Source organism: Triticum aestivum, chromosome 5D, assembly GCF_018294505.1.
Source record: "Triticum aestivum cultivar Chinese Spring chromosome 5D, IWGSC CS RefSeq v2.1, whole genome shotgun sequence".
Taxonomy (NCBI): domain Eukaryota; kingdom Viridiplantae; phylum Streptophyta; class Magnoliopsida; order Poales; family Poaceae; genus Triticum; species Triticum aestivum.
Window position 1 is genome coordinate 31,999,797 of NC_057808.1, and position 18,594 is coordinate 32,018,390.

Genomic DNA, 18,594 nt, shown 5'->3' on the forward strand with positions numbered 1-18,594 from the left:
CACCCAGCTGGAGGACCTATTATTGTAGTGTTTTGATTGAGGAAGTTGGCTACCTCCCCATAAGGATTTCGCAGGATTTACTCCAGTAGTTATTCCTTATGGATTCTTGCGCTCCCGAAGTCCGACCTCTTACTTGATGTTCTACATACCAAACCATTTTAATAAATGGGTTGCACTAGCACATCAAGGAGAACATTAGAAGCGGAGTGCTAAATGTCTCTCGGTCGATCATCCAGATTCTGTTTCCTTAGCCTCGCTAAGGGGAAGTCTGAGAAGGTGTTATCTTCCTTTGTATCCGCATTGTCCATCACTATTCATCATGGTAGTAAGATATGATGCCAGGATCCTCGGCACGGATATTGGTAAAACTTGATGAATATGGAAATGCTCAAGTTCTTGAGAGCACGCGCAAGCATTAGGTGTCATCATCGGCACTAACTGGGATTGGCCCCAATTTCCTCGGTTATGTTATACCCTTTCCAATAGTGGAATCACTCTCTACTGTTGGGTTTCTCCCCAGTTGCTAGAATCATTCCCATCATTTGCATTTTGTTCCCAGCTTGCATCTCAGTAATTACTGTTTAGGATCATCTTCAAAAGTGGTCCTACTATGGGTCCCATCCATCCCCGATGATAAGCAAAATCATCCATGGTGTTGTCTTCAACAAGGTAGTCCACATCATTACTTCTGGTATGAGTATGCCATTCTTTTGAATTCGTTCACACGATCGTTTGTGATTGCCTTAAGCTGGTTTAAAGAGTTTCAATGATCTTTGAATCAAAAGTAATTCTTTTTGCCACTTAAGGGGATATTCTGCGAGTCATCTTCCTTAATATGTCTCGTTATGGTATCATGGCAACTCAACTCCTCGCTACGTTGACAACCGTTCACCACCTTCGTAAGTGTGGAATTGTTGCCTACCCAGTGAACCTTCGCTGTTTCACTCCATCCCTAGGGATGTATGATTTGTGTCTCAGCTCAAGGGATGTTACTATGTCCTATTCCGTGAGTTCATCGTGAGATGCTCAATCTTCGAGAAGATCGATTCCTATAGAGTTTCTTCTGTCGTCATCATGTTGGATGAAGATCCCGAAAGCAAAGACGACAAGATCAATTTGAAGCAATGAGTCAACATCTTCGATGAGGGTATTGGATCGAGAAGATTGTGTTAGCTTTTGTGTCCCCTTTTCCTCTTACCCTACGCTTGAATCTCGGGACGAGATTCTTGTTTTAGTGGGGGTGAGTTGTCACATCCCTAGCCTTACCTTGCACTAGGCTAGCACATGTCTGTTGCAGCATGTTTAAATTTTATTTAAAACTGAAATGGGGATTGATCAAACCCTAGCACCAGAAAGAACTCAAATAGGTTCAAATAAAATGTTTTTCAAAGAACCCAAAATGCCTTTGAAAATGTTCATGATTTCTGATAAAGGTGAAAACCTGTGCCAAAAATGATGAGCATATTTCTTGGCCATTTATGGATTTTTAGTTAAATCATATTGTATTTTAATTGAAGCATTTAATGCCTATAAATATTTTAAATGCTTCAATACTTATGAAAGAAATTGGGGGCAGTTGGAAATAATTATAATAGTGCCCACAATTATTTTCAGGAGTTTCCAAAATGAGTTAGTATTTCTACTAATTCAAAACAGATCAAATAAATAGAAAGCAGAAACAGAATTAGAAAGGAGAGAGAGAAGGACTCACCTGGGCCCCTGACCTGGACTTACCTGGCGCCCCACCACGGCCCAGGAGCTGGCCCAGCCCACCAGAGCCGCCACCGTCTCCCACCTCGCGCCAGAAGGACGCCAGAGGGACGCCGGGCGTGTGTTCGCCGCACGCCGGCACGCGCCCGCGCCACCTCCTGCTTTCCGCCGCTTCCCCGACGCGGCTGTGAACGCCACGCACCTCCCCTCGATCCCCTCGCACCTCTCCCTCACTCTCTGCTCTCTCCCTCGCCCTCTGCTCTCTCCCTCGCCCTCTGCTCTCTCTCCCTCTCTGCCCGAGTGGAGCTCGTCGACGCCGCTCGCCGCTGCCGTGGCCACCGAGCCCCCCTCGCCTAGCTAGGATGCCCAGCAGCTCCGCCACCTCGCGCTACGCCTCTCCACCGAAAGAAGCCACTCCGGACGCCCTGCAACGACTGCATCGTCATCGTCTTCGAGCTTCGGCCGCCGACAACCCCACTATCGATTCGACGCCGTCCGTGCCTCCCTGAGCTCGCCGAGAAGCTCTTCGTGACTGCGGTGAGCCCCCGGTCATTCCCCCCTAACCCTGCCCCCATTTGGTTGCCGTAGCACCGTTCCCCGCGAGCACCAAAGCCGCCGTCCGCCATTGCCGCTGCACGCATAGCCTCCGTGCTCCCCTGGCCTCACCGTGCTGCTCTTAGCGCTCCCCGTGCCTAGCAGGTGCTGCCCAGCCCCTCCATTTGCTCACTGATACACCGTAGCAACGCGCCCGTGTACCACCGAACACCACCGCCACCAAAGCTCGTCGCCGGCATGAATTCCGGTGACCCCGCGACCTCTCACTTGGTCCTTTGGATGCGCAAGATCAAGCGCTATCCCCTGGTGCCCTCAGCGTGACAAGCTGACGCCTCTAGCGCAAGTCCGGCGTGCCCCGCCATGTTCTGTGGTCGCCGCCGGTGGAACTCCGGCGAGGACCGACGTGGCGCAGTCATTAGCGCTAATCCCTGCCAGCTTAGCCGCCCTTTAGCCACTGACAATGGGCCCCGCAGCAGGTCAAAGTGCTAGTCAACGCGGGTTAGCACCGGTGTCACTGACGTGTGGCCCCCACACGTCAGGTTTGACCCTGGTCAGCGCTGCTGACCTGCTGACACAGGCATGACGCAGTGCTGACGCAATTAGTCATTTTCTGGATTAAATTTAATTCATGAAATTCCAGAAAATAGTATAAACTTCTAAAAATCATATAAATTCAACCGTAGCTCCAAATCAAACAAGTTATATATGAAAAATGATCAGAAAAATCCAATCTTTCCATCTATACTAGTTTCATGCATGTTAGGACACTTTAACCTTGCTGTTTAGGTGAAACATGATAATGCACTTTATAAATTCATAATTTGAGTTTGAGTTTGAATCTTTGGTTCAAATGAACTCAAACCAATCTGTTCTAAGTTGCATTAGCCAAAACACATTCATATTGCCATGTCATAGCATGCATCATATTGAGCATTGCATTGATCGTGTTTATTCTCTGTTTGCCGGTGTTGTTCCCCCTGGTAGACGTATGTCGGGTGGTTGGTGCGACATATGCGAAGGGATGGCTTATCATTGTGGGAGCCAATAAAACGTCGCCGGTGCCTGGAAATGGGATGAGGCGAAAACATGCACGCCGGCGAATCTTACCCAGGTTCGGGGCTCTCCGAGGAGATAACACCCCTAGTCCTGCTCTGCGGGGTCTCCGCATGATCACTAGATCGATAAGAGGTAGCTACAATCGCTCCTAGAGCTGTTGAGATCAAGGGAGAAGAAGAACAAGGCTAGCTCTTGCTTCTCTCTATCTATGGTGTGTGTGCTATGCTTAGAGGGCAACTCTATGCTCAGAGCCCTACTATGCTTGGGTGCGAACCCTTTGCATGGGTGCTCCGGGGGGTTTATATAGGCCTACCCCCCGGGGGTACAATGGTAATCCGACTGGGAACTGGTCCTAGCCGTCAGTGTCTACGCTCGCCGGCTTCTCCGCCGGCTGCCGGCTACTTGATCGACAGGCCGGCCCCACCGCCTAGGGTCTTGTCGGCGGCTGCTCACTGTAGCCTCGCCAGTGATGGCGAGGGCTTTGTCGAGGTAAGCGTGGCTACAGTGGTCCACCTCGGGGGCTATCACTGTAGCCTTACCTCGTCTTGTCTCCTCAATGGGGCTCCTGCTTCGAGGAAGGGAGTAGCCGGCTTCTGGAGGCCGACTATGCTCTTGGCCGACTGGGAAAGGCCGGGCCGCCTTCACGCCTCTCTCTAGCTGAGGGGGCCCGCAGTCCTTGGGCCGTACAAGAGTGGGTCGTGGATGACGTCGAGGCTAGCATGGCTACAGTGCCGAGCCACACGAGAGACGTCCGTCCCGTACGGCCTCCTGTAGCCACGCCCGTCTCAGGCTTCGGGGGTAGTGGGCCGCACTGTGGCCACACCCCGTCACGTCGCGGTTATGTGGGAGTGGTTTGGAGTGGTTGTGGTCTTGGCCGGCTCCTAGGAGTCGGCGTCCTTTTTGGCCGGCTTCTTGGAGTCGGCCACCCCGTAGTCGCCCTGGGGAGGAGTTGGTGAGGCTGGGTCGCCTTCCGGGAGTCGGCTTTAGTGGTAGCCGGCCAGGGAAGGCGGCCCAATGCTCGGAGTGCTTGGAGGCCCGAAGGCCTGATAATTTTTTCAGAAGAACCAGGGGCAGTCGGTTAGGCTACCTGTGGCCATTTACTCCGACAGTAGTCGCCGAAGCTGATTGGGCTTTGAGGAGGAGTGGGGTTTGAGAAGCTCGATCAGCTTCCTATCGTGACAAGCCGGCAGCTGGGAGCCGGCCTTGGTCAGGCGCGCCGCCTGAGTCGAAATCTTCTGGATTCGGAGGGCGGGAACCCGCTGGCATATGCACCGGGCCGCGGGCCGGCCACGGGCCGCCGGCGAGCCACGTGGCCGGAAAGCCTGCCTGCCCACGCGCGTGACGGGACGTCGCCGCAGGGAGGGGGCCCGCCACGTTCACGCCCCGGCCCAGGCGCGGATCCTTTGTATCCCGAAACCGCCCGCACGTTCCGTGCGGCAGTTTCGGCTCGCATTTACGCGCAATAATCACGAGATGTGGGGGGAATGGGCGCAGTTAATCCCACGTCTCCCCCCCACGTCCGGCCTCTTCGGCCTCGTAAGGCTATAAGTAGGGGGAGGTGGAGGGCGGCAGGCCCTCGCACGCTCCTCCTACTTCCACCGTCTTCTTCCCTCGCTCGTTCTCGCGACAGCGCCTCGCCGCCGCGCTCTTCCACCGCATGCTCCTCCGCCGCCGTGCTAGCTCTCGCCATGCCTCCCCACGTAGAGCAGCTTTGCGGGGATTGGGACGGCTCCAACGTCCATGACGACCACGTTGACTTCCTCCGTGACACACGGCGGCTGCCCGCCACGGACAAAGTGGTGGTCCGCCTCGCGCCGGCGAAGGAAATCAGGCCGGAGCCGCGGGAGGGCGAGTGGGTGGTCTTCCGCTCGCACTTCCTGCGCGGCTTCGGCCTGCCAGTGAGCGCCTTCTTCCACTCCTGGCTGGAATTTTATCAGCTCCAGCCGCACCACCTCACCCCCAACGCGGTGGCGCTGCTGTCTGCCTTCGTCACCCTGTGCGAGGGCTATCTCGGCGTCCTCCCCACCCTTGAGCTCTGGGGGAGCTCTTCCAGTCGAACCTGGGCACGCGCAGCAAGGGCATGCCGGCTCATACTGGCGCCTTCATCGCGTCGCGGAGGTCGGGCGCCGACAACCCCTTCCCCGTCATCACGCTGATCCAATCGGTGAAGAAGTGGCAGAAGTCGTACTTCTACGTGCGGAACATCGCTCCACGGGGCGACTACATCAATCTGCCGGCTTACGTAGCCGGCCCACCGGCGGGGAGGCTGCCCCAGTGGTCCTTCCGGGCGGTGACGCTGTCGCAGGCTGGGAACGCCGCCATCGCCCGACTGCGGGTGATGGTCCAGTCGGAGGGCCTAACGGGGCCCGATCTTCTGGCTACGTTCATCACGCGCCGGGTTCTTCCGCTCCAGAGCCGGCCTCATCTGATCTGTCAGATGAGCGGCCAGCTCGATCCGAGCCGCATGTGCACCAAGGAGATGCCGCGCCACGAGGTCGCCTACATGGTGAATTACCTCGCAAACTGCCAACTCACTGAAGATTGGCAGTTCGGCAAGGGGCCGTATAGCCGAGCCAATCCTCCGCCTACAGTACGCTCTCCTTGTCTGTTTTTCTCTCTCTCTCTCAGCCTTGTTGCCGAGCATCTCTTGGCCGACTCTGACTTAGTGGGCTTGTTCTTCGACAGAGCCCTCTGCTTTGGCCGGCCGGCGGGTCAGACGTGGAGCGCCGCTTCGTCCCCGACCGGACCGAACACGACCTGGAGGACCCCGACTTGGGGGCGGTTTATATGGACGACGCCGTCGAGCCGGCCGGTGGCCAAGCCGGCAGCGAAGCAGGCGGCTCCGGGTTCACTGCTACCTTCGACGACTGGCCGGACGAGGATGAAGCCGAAGCCGTCCCGCGCCGCCAGCCGGCATCCGGACGCGGCGCGGGCTCCTCCAGCGCGCAGCCTGCTCGGGGTGGAGGCCAGAAGCGCCGCGCCGCCCAGGGCTTGTTCGGCAGCCGAACGAAGAAGCCCAGGGGCGGGGCGGCAGCCACCAGGCGGGAAGAGGCGGCCGCGAAGGCGGCTCGCTTCCGCAAAGTGGTGAAGCAGCCACAGACCGTGTCGGCGTAAGCTCTCTTTCTCTGTGTACTCTCTTTCTTTCTTTTCTTTGGTGGTTCTTGAGCCTTTGTCTTCTTCTTCAATGATCAGAGCTCCGCTGTCACTTGAGCGGGCGGCTGCCGGCTTCGTCGTCGAGTCGCCAAGGGGCTCTGGGAGCACCACCCGCCGCGTGGACCCCCGCGCCGACCTCCAGGAGGCGACGGAAAGGAACGCGCGGGAGGCGCGGGAGGAGCAGGAGGCACGGGAGGCGGAGGCGCGGAAGGCGGCCACCGCCCAGGCGGCTCGGGAGGAGGAGGCGGCGAAGGCGCTCGCCGAGGCCGCAGCTAGGGCCCAAGCAGAGGCTGAGGCCGCAGCGGCGGCAGGGGAGGTTTTGATGGTCACCCCCCTGCGCACCATGGCGCCTGGGGACACGGAGCCCTCGCCAGGGGGAGCCAGCAGCGACCAGCCAGGGCTGGGGGGAAGCGGCGACGACGTCATCATCTTGGAGAAGGCGCCGGAGCCGACCCCTCCGACTAGGGCGGCCCAAGGCGGCCAGCCTGAGCCTGCGCCCGCACAGTCGGTGGAGGGCGAGCCGGCTGCGAGGGCTGAGGTGGCGGTCCGGATTCGGCCAAGCCGGCGTGCGGGGAAGGCCGCGTCGGAGCCGCAGAAGGCTGCATCGGAGCCACAACCGGCCGTAGGCTCCATCTCGTCGGCCCGAGACGCGGAGGCGGCCAGCGCTACCTCGGCGTGGACACCAGGCGGATGGACGGCCGTGGTGATCGTGGCCGCACAAGACGTCCGGACCCGGCTCCAAGGCCAAGCCGCGGCGCTGAGGCAGTTCACCGACGAGTTCCTCGCAACGCGGGCGGCCATCCGGGTTAGTATTCCCATCTTATCCTCTCTTGATCTTGATTTCTCTTCTTGATCTTGATTTCTTCCGTGGGGGCGCGTCAGCGCACCCACTGGGTGTAGTACCCGAGTTCCAAGTCGGCTGCTGAGCAGGTGACTTGGAACTTCTTGGAGGATTTGTCTTTGCTGTTTTTGTTCTTACTTTGGTCTTCTGTCCATCTTGCAGGACTACCACAACCTTTGAGCAGCCGCCTTCAACTCCCAGGCTCGGGAGCTGACTCAGAAGACTACCGACCTTACTGAGAGTCGAGGTACGTGGCTTGATCTTTATCTCATGTGGGCGCGCATCAGCGCACCCACTGGGTGTAGTCCCCGAGATTCGGGCCGACTGCTGAGCAGTCGGCTCCGATCTTCCTTGACGATTTCTTATTGTTCTTCTTCTTCTGCCGTCTCTGCAGCGGCCAACGCCAGTCTGAGGGCACAGCTGGGGGATTCCCAGACTGCTCTTCGTGCCAAGGACGCGGAGCTCGCCGCCTTGGTGCAAGAGCGCGACCGCCTGGTCAAGACGCTGGCCGACCAGGAGGAAAGCCACAAGGCGGCACTGAAGGCGGCGCAGGACCGCGAGGCCACTCTCCAGGCCGAGTTCGAGACAGAGGCGGCCGGCTGGGCAGAGGCCAGGCAGACTCTGGTCTCCGGCTATGGCCAGATCGAGGATCTGGTTGACGGTAAGCTGTCTACCTCTTCGTCCTTTCTTGCCATCTGCCACTTTGGCTTGCTTTCTGATTTTGGTGTTCTTCTCTTCCTTTCTTCTTCTTCTCTTCGCGCAGAGTATTTCCCTGGCTATTCAACTGCTGCCAATCAGGCCATCGAGGCCCGTCGCCAAGCGAAGAGGCAAGCCGGCTTCGAGATCTCGCCAACCGCCGGCCGCTCGTTGGAGGAACAGCTCCTGGCGATCCAGGCTCCCATCCAGCCGGCTCACCGGCTGCTCCGCCGGCTTCAGCGTGCCGGGGCGCAGGTCTTGGCCGCCCTCTGGCCCGGCCAAGCGGTCCCTCGCACCCCCAGTCAGACCGCCGACTGGCTGGAGGTGGCAGTCGGCCGCTTCGAGGCTTGGAAGGCCTCGGCGGCTCGCTCCGGTGCCCGGCGGGCGCTGGAGTTCGTCAAGGCCTGGTATCCCGGCCTGAACCTGGAGCAGCTGGCTACCTGGCGGCAGCAAGCCGACACGGAGCTGGAGCCGGCGCGGCCGGCCATAATTCGGCGGGCTTCGGCGATCGCCGACTACACCGACACCAGTGTCTTCGCCCCCGAGGTGGACGACAATGGAGTCGCCCAGCCGGAAGATTGGTTCGGGCTGGACCCGGCGTACGGCGAAGACTCGGCGGAGGAGATTGACGCGAGCGACGAGGGCGAAGAGGAGGAGGAGGAGGGTGAAGACGCCGAGCCGGCTGGTGGAGCAGCCGGCCAGCCTCAGCCTGACCGCGCCTCCAGCACCAGGTTGCGCGCGAGTGCGTCGCCTGCCGCAGGTGGTATCCAAGCCGAGACCCGCTAGGCAGCCACTCCTTCAGCCGGCGAGGCCGCCTTCACCGACCAGCTCGGCCTCCATGTCGCGCCCTAGTCCGCCATTTTTTGCTTTTCCTGTCTTGTTACTTTTGAACAATGTTTGGTTAAGTCTGCACAATTCCACCCACTAGGTGTATTCAAATTTATGTCTGTTGCCGCCTGTTGGGGGCTTTTATGTATATATAGTTTATGCAATTTGGCCTTTCCTTGTACTTTTGCTTTTTGTCCTTCTGCTTTTTTCCTTCGCCGCCCTCCCTTGGTTGCCGCCTCCCCAGTCAAACAGTTGCTCTGCAATATGTGGCCGGGGGAGTGCCTGGCCGATTGGGGAGGTTGAAGTACTTTAGCTCTGCTGGACTAAAGCTAAGTTTTTTAGGAAGCCGGCCAGCCGGCTGCTCTGGTAGCCGGCAGGCATGTTTGGAGGCCGTCTCTTTGCTATATAGGTTCGTTGTTCCTTAGCCGTTTTTCGTGTGGGCGTCCTTTCTGTCTTCCCTCTTGCTAGTCGGGCAGTCAGTTCTTTGAGCTGCGACTTGCAACAAGAGGGGACTCGGGAGCCGGCGCACTACTTTTCTGACTTTTAGGAAAAACTTTCAACATAGCTCAAGGCGGCCAGTCCCCGGGCCGACTAGTCGAACCCGGTGCCGGACAAGAATTGAAAATGTAATAATACATTCATGGATATGACACTCGTCATTCATAGAAAAACAAAGGCAGTCGGTTTGTACTTAATACAAAAGGGGAGCGTGATACATACTGCTTTTCAGCTGTAAAATCGTCTTAGGAGGTTTGCGTTCCATGGTCGCTTCGACTCCTTGCCGGAGTCGTCTTTCTTGCGTGCTCTTGGTTTTTGCGCGTCGATCAAGTAGTAGGAGTCGTTGCCGAGTGCCTTGCTGACGACGAAGGGGCCTTCCCAAGGGGCCGAGAGCTTGTGCTGGCCGGCTGTTCGCTGGATCAGCCGGAGCACAAGGTCGCCCGCTTGGAAGGATCTTGGCTTGACCTTGCAGTTGTAGTAGCGGCGTAGCCCTTGCTGGTAGATGGCGGAACGGCTGAGGGCTAACAGCCGGCCTTCTTCCAGTAGGTCGACGCCGTCTTCTCTTGCTTCTTTGGCTTCCTCCTCCGTGTACATGGTGATCCGAGGCGAGTCGAACTCGATGTCTGTGGGGATGACAGCCTCGGCACCGTACACAAGGAAGAATGGAGTGAAACCGGTTGACTTGTTGGGTGTAGTGCGCAGACTCCAGAGGACAGCCGGCAGCTCTTCGAGCCAGCAGCCGGCCGATTGCTCCAGTGGTACAACCAGTCGGGGCTTGATGCCGGAGAGGATGAGTCCATTTGCTCGCTCGACCTGGCCGTTTGACTGCGGGTGGGCAACGGACACTAAGTCCAGTCGGATGCCCTGCGTCGCGCAGAAACGTGCCAGTGCACCTTTGGCGAAGTTCGTGCCGTTGTCTGTGATGATGCTGTGCGGCATGCCGTACCGAGTAGTGATGTCGGTGATGAATGTTACGGCAGTCGGCCCATTCAGCTTCTTAATCGGCTTGGCTTCGATCCACTTTGTGAACTTGTCCACAGCAACGAGTAGATGTGTCAAGCCGCCGCGGGCTGTCTTGAAAGGGCCTACCATGTCCAGTCCCCAGACGGCAAAAGGGAGGTGAGGGGAATGGTCTTGAGTGCAGAAGCCGGCAGGTGTTGCTTGGAACTAAAAACTTGGCATCCTCTGCAGCTCTTGACTAATTCTTTAGCATCCTCCAAGGCAGTCGGCCAGAAGAAACCATGGCGGAAAGCCTTGGCCACAAGGGATCTTGAGGCTGCGTGGTGGCCGCATTCTCCTTGGTGGATGTCTTTGAGGATTGCCACTCCTTTTTCTGGCTCGACACAACGCTGGAAAACTCCAGTGACGCTGCGCTTCACAAGCTCTCTGTTGATTATTGTATATGCTGCGGCTCGTCGTTGCACTAGTCTTGCTGAGATCTCATCAGCCGGCAGCTCTCCGCTGACTAAGAACTTGAGGATGGGCTGGGCCCATGAGGGAGCTGTGACTTCTTCTTCTGTTAATGTGGCCACCATGACTCGGGTGGGTGGGTTGGGTGTTGCATTGGAGTCGGCCACCGCTTCTTGTGTCGTTGCAGTCCCTGGGCCGACTGCTGCAGTCCCCGAGCCGGGTTCTGAAGTCCCCGTGCCGGGTGCGACTACAGCAGTCCCCGGGCCAGTCGTCAAGGTCCCCGTGCCGCTTGCGGGATTTCTCGATTCGGATCCGGCTGTTTCTGGCGTAGGCGGCACGAAGATGGAATCCGAATCTGGAGACGGCTTGATGGACGGCTTGAGGAGGCGCTGGAGGGAGACGCCAGTCGGTATGGCTTGTCGGGTGGAGCCGATCCATGCAAGGGCATCTGCTTGGTCGTTGTCGGCCCTTGGCACGTGGAGGAACTCGCACCCTTCGAAGTATCCTCCTATCTGCTGGACTAGGAAACGGTAGCTCGCCATGTTCGCGTCCTTGGCGTCCCAATCGCCAGATGACTGCTGGACCACCAAGTCTGAGTCGCCGTAGCACAGGATCCGGCGTATGCCAAGTTCTTTGGCCAGCCGGAGCCCATGTACGAGCGCCTCGTACTCGGCGACGTTATTGGAGGCGGCGAAGTGGATCTGCAGCGTGTACTTGAGCTTGTCGCCTTTGGGAGAGGTGAGGACAATGCCGGCTCCCAAGCCGGTGCGCATCTTGGACCCGTCAAAGTGCATCCGCCAATGAGTAGAGTCGGGAGCCGGCGGTAAATACTGGGTCTCGGCCCAGTCGACGAGGAAGTCGGCCAATGCTTGTGACTTGATGGCGGTGCGGCATTGATAGAAAATTGTGTAGGGCGCCAAGGCAATGGCCCATTTGGCCACCCGGCCGGATGCATCCCGGCTGCCTATGATCTCGGGGAGCGGGGCAGTGCACACGACCGTGATGGGGTGCTCTTGGAAGTAGGGCTTCAATTTCTTGGCAGCGAAGTACACCCCATAGCACATCTTTTGGTAGTGCGGGTAGTTTTGCTTTGAGCTGGACAGTACTTCGCTGAGATAGTAGACCGGCCTCTGGACCAACTGGGCTCGGCCTTCCTCCGGGCGCTGGACCACAACAACAGTGCTGACGACTCGGCTAGTCGCGGCGATGTAGAGGAGCATGGGCTCCTTCTCAGTCGGCGCAGCCAGGACAGGCGGAGTGGTCAACATTTTCTTCAACTCATGGAAGGCTTGGTCGGCTTGATCATTCCACTCAAAGTGAGTGGACTTCTTCATGAGTCGGTACAGGGGGAGAGCCTTTTCTCCTAGTCGGCTGATAAAACGATTCAGGGAGGCTAAGCAGCCAGTGAACTTCTGCACATCTCGTAGTTTGGTGGGAATCTCCACCCTCTCGATGGCCTTGATCTTGACGGGGTTGCACTCAATGACGCGTTCGGAGACCAGGAAGCCTAGCAGCTGGCCGGCTGGCACTCCGAACACGCAATTCTCGGGATTGAGCTTGATTTGGAATCGGCGCAAGTTGGCAAATGTTTCTTTCAGGTCTTCCAGTATGGTACCGCGCTTCTCTGTCTTCACCACAATGTCGTCTACATACACGTGGGCATTTCTGCCGAGTTGTTTCAAGAGACATTTCTGCATGCAACGCTGAAAAGTGGCACAGGCATTTCTCAAGCCGAATGTCATTGTCAGGTAGCAGAAAGCTCCAAAGGGTGTGATGAAGGCAGTCTTCAGGCGGTCAGCCGGGTCCAACTTGATCTGATGATACCCTGAGTATGCATCCAAAAAACTTAACAGCTCGCATCCGGCTGTGGAGTCTATCACTTGATCAATCCATGGCAGAGCAAACGGTTCCTTTGGGCAGGCCTTGTTCAATCTCGTGTAGTCTATACACATGCGCCACTTGTTATTCTTCTTCAGAACCAGAACTGGGTTGGCAAGCCATTCTGGAAAGAACACTTCCATGATAAAGCCAGCGGCAAGGAGCCGGGCTATCTCTTCTCCCACGATTCTTCGCTTCTCTTCAGACAGTCGGCGGAGGGGTTGCTTGACCGGCTTCGCGTCAGCTCGGACATGTAATTTGTGCTCGGCGAAATCCTTCGGGACACCCGGCATGTCCTTTAGGGACCATGCAAAGATGTCTCGATTCTCACGGAGGAAGTCGACGAGCTCGCCTTCCTATTTACTGTCCAAGTTCGCCCCAATCACAGCGAACCTCTCCGGGTTCTCCGGGTCCAGAGGTATCTTCTTCGTCTCTTTTGCAGGCTGGAAGGAGCCCTGTGCATCACAATCCTTGGGGTTTGGGGACAAGGCCGGCTGTTTGCCGGCCATGGCCACAACCCGTTCCAACATCTTCTTCTCTTCTGCCACCACGAGGGACTCGGCCAGCCGGCTGCTGGCCATGGCACACTCGATGGACTTCTTGTAGTCGCCGGCTACCGTGATGATCCCCTACGAGCTCGGCATCTTCATCTTCAGGTAGGCGTAGTGGGGCACAGCCATGAACTTGGCCAAAGCAGGTCGGCCAAGCAGTGCATGATAGGGGCTCTCCAAATCCACTACCTCGAACCATATTGCTTCCCGGCGAAAATAATCTTTGTCTCCGAAGAGAACATCCATTTTGATCTTGCCGATTGGAGAGCAAGATAGGCCGGGTACGATACCATGGAAGACGGTGCGGCTTGGCATGAGCTGCTTCGCTTTGATGTTCAGCTTGTCCATGGTATCGCGGTACAGCATGTTGATACTGCTTCCGCCGTCTATCAGGACGCGGGAAAATCTGGCAGCTCGCCTCTCCGTCGCAAGGGTGACGTCCAAGACCATAGCATAGGAGCCAGGCGAAGGCATCACCTCTGGGTGGTCGGCCTGGCTCCAGCTGATTGGCTTTTCCGACCAGTGCATGAACTCGGCGGTGCTAGAGGCGACTGCGTTCACTTCTTGGTGCTGCCGGCGTCGGCTGCGCTTGTCGTCGGCTTGACTTGTGAAGACGACATAGGCAGCGTGCTCTGCGGGAATTCGTCTTGGATGGCGTCGACCGCCGGCCGAGCCGCCGGCTGCTGGGGGGCTGGAGGCGGCTGGCCGGGAGGCGGAGGCGGCAACATTCCCTCACCCTTGGTGATGCGGGTGAGCCAGTGGCATTTCCGGGTTCTATGGTTGGAGGGCTTCGCGCCGCTGTGGAACTTGCAGGGGGCATGGAGTGCTTGTTCATAGGAGAAAGACGGCTGCCAGGGCGGCCAGCCACCCTTCTTCTTGGGAGCGGGCCGCTCTTCGGGCTGCTCGTCTTCAACTGTGGCCACCTGCCGACTGGAGGAAGTCGGCATGGGGCCCTTGTGCTGGTGGTCGTTCTGGTAGGGGCGCCGATTAGGGTCGCCAGCCGGCGTCTTGGGAGCCGGAGCAATTACTTTCCCCGAAGCGTCCACTCGGAGCTCGGTCTTCATTGAGGAGTCGGCAGTGGCGTACTTGCCGGCGGTGATCAGCAACTCGTCGAGGGTAGCCGGCTCATCGCAGAGGAGTCGGTGCTTGAGGAGGGTGCCCTCCCGGCACCCGGCGGTGAAGTACTCGATGGCCTGGACCTCGTGCATTCCCTCGCAGGAGTTGCGGAGCTCGGCCCATCCCGTGAGGTAGTCGCGGGTCGACCCGTTGGGCCCCTGGACGCAGAGGGAGAGCTGGCGAGGCTTGGGAGGCCGCTTGTAGGTGCTGGTGAAGTTGCGGACGAAAACTTCGGTGATGTCCAGCCAACTGTTGATGATGTAGGGCTTGAGGCTGTTGAGCCATGTGCGCGCCGTGCCCTACAGCATTAGGGGGACGTACTTCACGGCGACGCCCGATTGCCGTTGGCGATGCTGACGGCCGTGGAGTAGTCGATGAGCCAATCTTCCGGCTTCACCGAGCCGTTGTACTTGGGCGTGTCTCTGGGGAGCGAGAACCCTTTAGGGAAGGGCTCGTCGCGGATGCGGGGGCCAAAGTATGGCGGGCCGACATCGTCTTCTTCTTCTAACGCCAAGGATCTTGCAAGGCGGTCGATCCTGTGGCGGGCGTCGTTCTCGCCGACTCCTTCTCGGCGGCCGAGTCGGTCGCCAAGAGTCGGGTGCGTGATAGGCGGCGGAGTGAGGCGTATTTCTCTTCGAGGCGGGGGAGGAGGCAGATTTCCTTGGTGCTCTACAGCTCGAGGGCGGCCATCCGCGTCGCGCTCGATGGTGATGCGAGTCCGGCTGCGGCTGGCAGCCGGCTCCTTGTCTTTCTTCTAGCGCGCGCCGCTCGCTGTCGGCGAGCGGGACGTCGCGGCGTGCTCCCTGCGCGGGGGATGACTATCAGCACGGGCGCCGGCTTCGTGCCGTTCTGCAGCCGCGTCGATCAGCTGCTGGATCCATCTTGTCATGTAGGGGAGCTCGTCGGCTCCCAGCCCATTGAGCTCCTCTGCAGCCGCCTGAGCGGCTCGCAGATTCTCGAGCGGGGTGGCGTAGACGGGGCGATCTGCACCCAGCATGCTGGCAACGGCTGCGCCGCGCTTCTGGACGAAGCCGGCTCGGCTCGGGCCGCTAGGCGGCGGCGTGCCGAAGGCGGCGCGGTCGACTTCGCGCTGGTGGGCCTCGGTGAGGCGTCTCATCGAGGCTATCTTCTTGCCCTCCGCGATGAGGGCAAGGCGGCGTGCCTCCAGGGTCTCGGCGTCGGCGTCGGCCGGGATGGGGACGGAGAGGTCGTGCATCGCCGCTTGCTGATCGTCGCGGGCATTCTCGCCCGAGTTGGAGACGTGGCTGATGACCAGCACTTTGGTGACAGCGCTGCTGCCGCTGTCAGCTCGAGGGAGGGGGTCGTCGAAGACCGCCACGTCGGAGGGGTAGGCGTCGAGCGACGCGGTGTCGGAGTCGATGAGCATCGGGTCGGTGGAGCCGACCGACTCCACATCTGCAGGAGGCTCGCTGGAGACATGAAGTTGGTCGAGGAGGCTGACGAGGCGGCTCTCGGGGTAGTCGGTGCCTGCGTCGGACGCAGGCTCATCGGAGATGCGAGTCTCGCCGAGCAGATCGGTGGGGCGGCTCGCTGCGCAGGCGTCGTCGACGCCTTGCAGCGCGTCAAGGCAAACGCCATCAGGCGCAGCAGGCTGGCTGCGCTCGCGAGGGAGGAAGAGGGTTCCCGTCCAGAACAAGTCTCCGGACGACGGTGCACTTGGCCCCACGGTGGGTGCCAAATGTCGGGTGGTTGGTGCGACATATGCCAAGGGATGGCTTATCATTGTGGGAGCCAATAAAACGTCGCCGGTGCCTGGAAACGGGATGAGGCGAAGACATGCACGCCGGCGAATCTTACCCAGGTTAGGGGCTCTCCGAGGAGATAACACCCCTAGTCCTGCTCTGCGGGGTCTCCGCATGATCACTAGATCGATAAGAGGTAGCTACAATCGCTCCTAGAGCTGTTGAGATCAAGGGAGAAGAAGAACAAGGCTAGCTCTTGCTTCTCTCTATCTATGGTGTGTGTGCTATGCTTAGAGGGCAACTCTATGCTCAGAGCCCTACTATGCTTGGGTGCGAACCCTTTGCATGGGTGCTCCGGGGGGTTTATATAGGCCTACCCCCCGGGGGTACAATGGTAATCCGATTGGGAACTGGTCCCAGCCGTCAGTGTCTACGCTCGCCGGCTTCTCCGCCGGCTGCTGGGTCCCGCCGGCTGGTGGGTCCCGCCGGCTGCCGGCTACTTGGTCGACAGGCCGGCCCCACTGTGGCACGCAAGTTTTTATTTGGATTTTTTTTTAAAGATTTTATTTGACTTGAGGGGAGTGATTTAAAAAAAATTTCTTCAAGAGAACTCTCCCTCTCATATATTTTCTTTATGGCAAAAATTTTATTTGGATTCACCCAAGATCTGCCTTTGACCTTGGGAGTTCTTGCTCTTCATTTGGACTCAAGACAAAATGTTTTTTTTTCATTTGGGAAAAGAACTTTTGAAAACCTTTTCTTGAATTTGCACTATGGCTTTTGGAAAGTACTTTGCCACTTTCAACTATTCCTTCTTGCCATGACATAAGTGCAAATCCTCTCTCCTAACCCTTCCCTCACCTCTGGATCATGATTTGCATCAAATCCAGCAAGTTGAACCTCCCCATGTATTTATTTCCATTCAAATTTCATTCAAATATTTTCTGCCTTCTATTCTACCTCTTGGAGATTTACAAAGGAACCAATTTTTCTGTTTTGATTTTTGGCCCCAAACTTCTTTCCCCTCCTAGTCCTTTGAACCCTCAACCTAGAACCATGAAGATCCACTGGTCTCCAGTTCAATATTTTCAAACTACATCAGCTGCAAGTTTGGACCAGATTTGCCAAATTTGGTGAAATTCATTCAAAACCTTCTCCAAAAATTCCAAATAAATTCATGCAGCCCCTGGGTGCTTTGAGTGATCGTCTCACCAAGTTACAGCTCCAGAAAAATTTATCTCTTTACCAAATCCTTCTGTCGAACACCTGTAGTGCATGGTCACTGTCAAGTTCAGTTAACTTCAGAGTTCAGTCAGTGCTCACTGTCGTTTTCTTCAGAGACGGGCATCGATCTCGCCAGAGCCATCGCGTCGCCTTGCTCCTCGTCCTCGCCCTCTTGTTCCTGCACCGCACGAGTGCCTGGCATCTTGCGGGCGTCGGCGACGAGCAGCAGAAGGTGCGCCGCCCCGTGACCGACGCCGGCGGCGGCTTTGCGGGCGCCAGCGGGAGACACGGCGCCGACGACGCCACCCAACGCCGCCCAAACCACCGGAGCCCGCCGCGTGGCCTTCCACTCCCCCGAACGCGCTGCCGCTCTCGTCGTGAACCGCAGGGCGCGGAGCGCACTCTCTGCCGCCGTTGAGCCTGTGCGGTCACCTCACTGTGGACCGACGCCATTACGCCAAGACCAACCCCGTTCAGCTGCAAATCGAGTCCAGTAACATCCACTGATGCTGCTCGACCGCTCAAACCCCCTGCCAACCCACTGCTCCGCCGTAATCGCTCGCTGGAGATTCTCCGTTCACGGCCACCCCGTCGATCTGCCTATAAATAGGGGCCCCGAGCTTCAACTCGAGCACCCACCAGCCCTACACTTCCCCTAGAGCACGCCTAGCCACTGGAAGAGCCCCGAGGAGGTCTCCTTCCTCAACTCCGGCCGCCGCGACCCGCCACGGATCCAGCCCGATTCGCCCCCGTGTGTGCCCCGCAGCCTCCATTCTCTTGCCAGTAACTTCACCATGCATCTCTCGTTCTGACCCGCACTTCAATTTGAAGCTTGCAGCCCTCCACCGGAGTTCCCCATCCTCACCCGAACCGCCGTCCGCCGGAGAAAGTGTCGCCGTCGACGTGGTGCTCCCCGTTGGACGAGTCCACCACCCACCGACGCGGAAGAAGACACTGAAGCTCTTGGTACCCTCCGTTTCTCCTAACTCGCCGTGGTTCGACGCCGGCATCCATCGCCGTCTTCGGGCGCCGGCGAGCCTTTTCAAACCTGACATGCGGGCCCCGCGTGTCAGCCTTTGTTTTATTTTCCCCGAACCGTTTTCTGTTGGCGCCTTCGGGCAAAATACGTTTTCCCCTTTGCGCTTGCGCATTCCCAGCCGAAGTGTTTTCTGTTTTCTCAGTTAAAACCCTAGAACTTTTCTGTTTCATTACAGATAAGTCCCTGGACAGAAACCTTTATAACTTTTTAATAAAAAGGTATTTTTGAGTGATTCTTTTTCTGACAATCTTCAAATTTTGTCTAGTTTTTTATGGGATTTATTTGAAAAATATTTGGAAAAGTTTCTGTGCATGTGTTGGTTTTTCACGTTAGAAC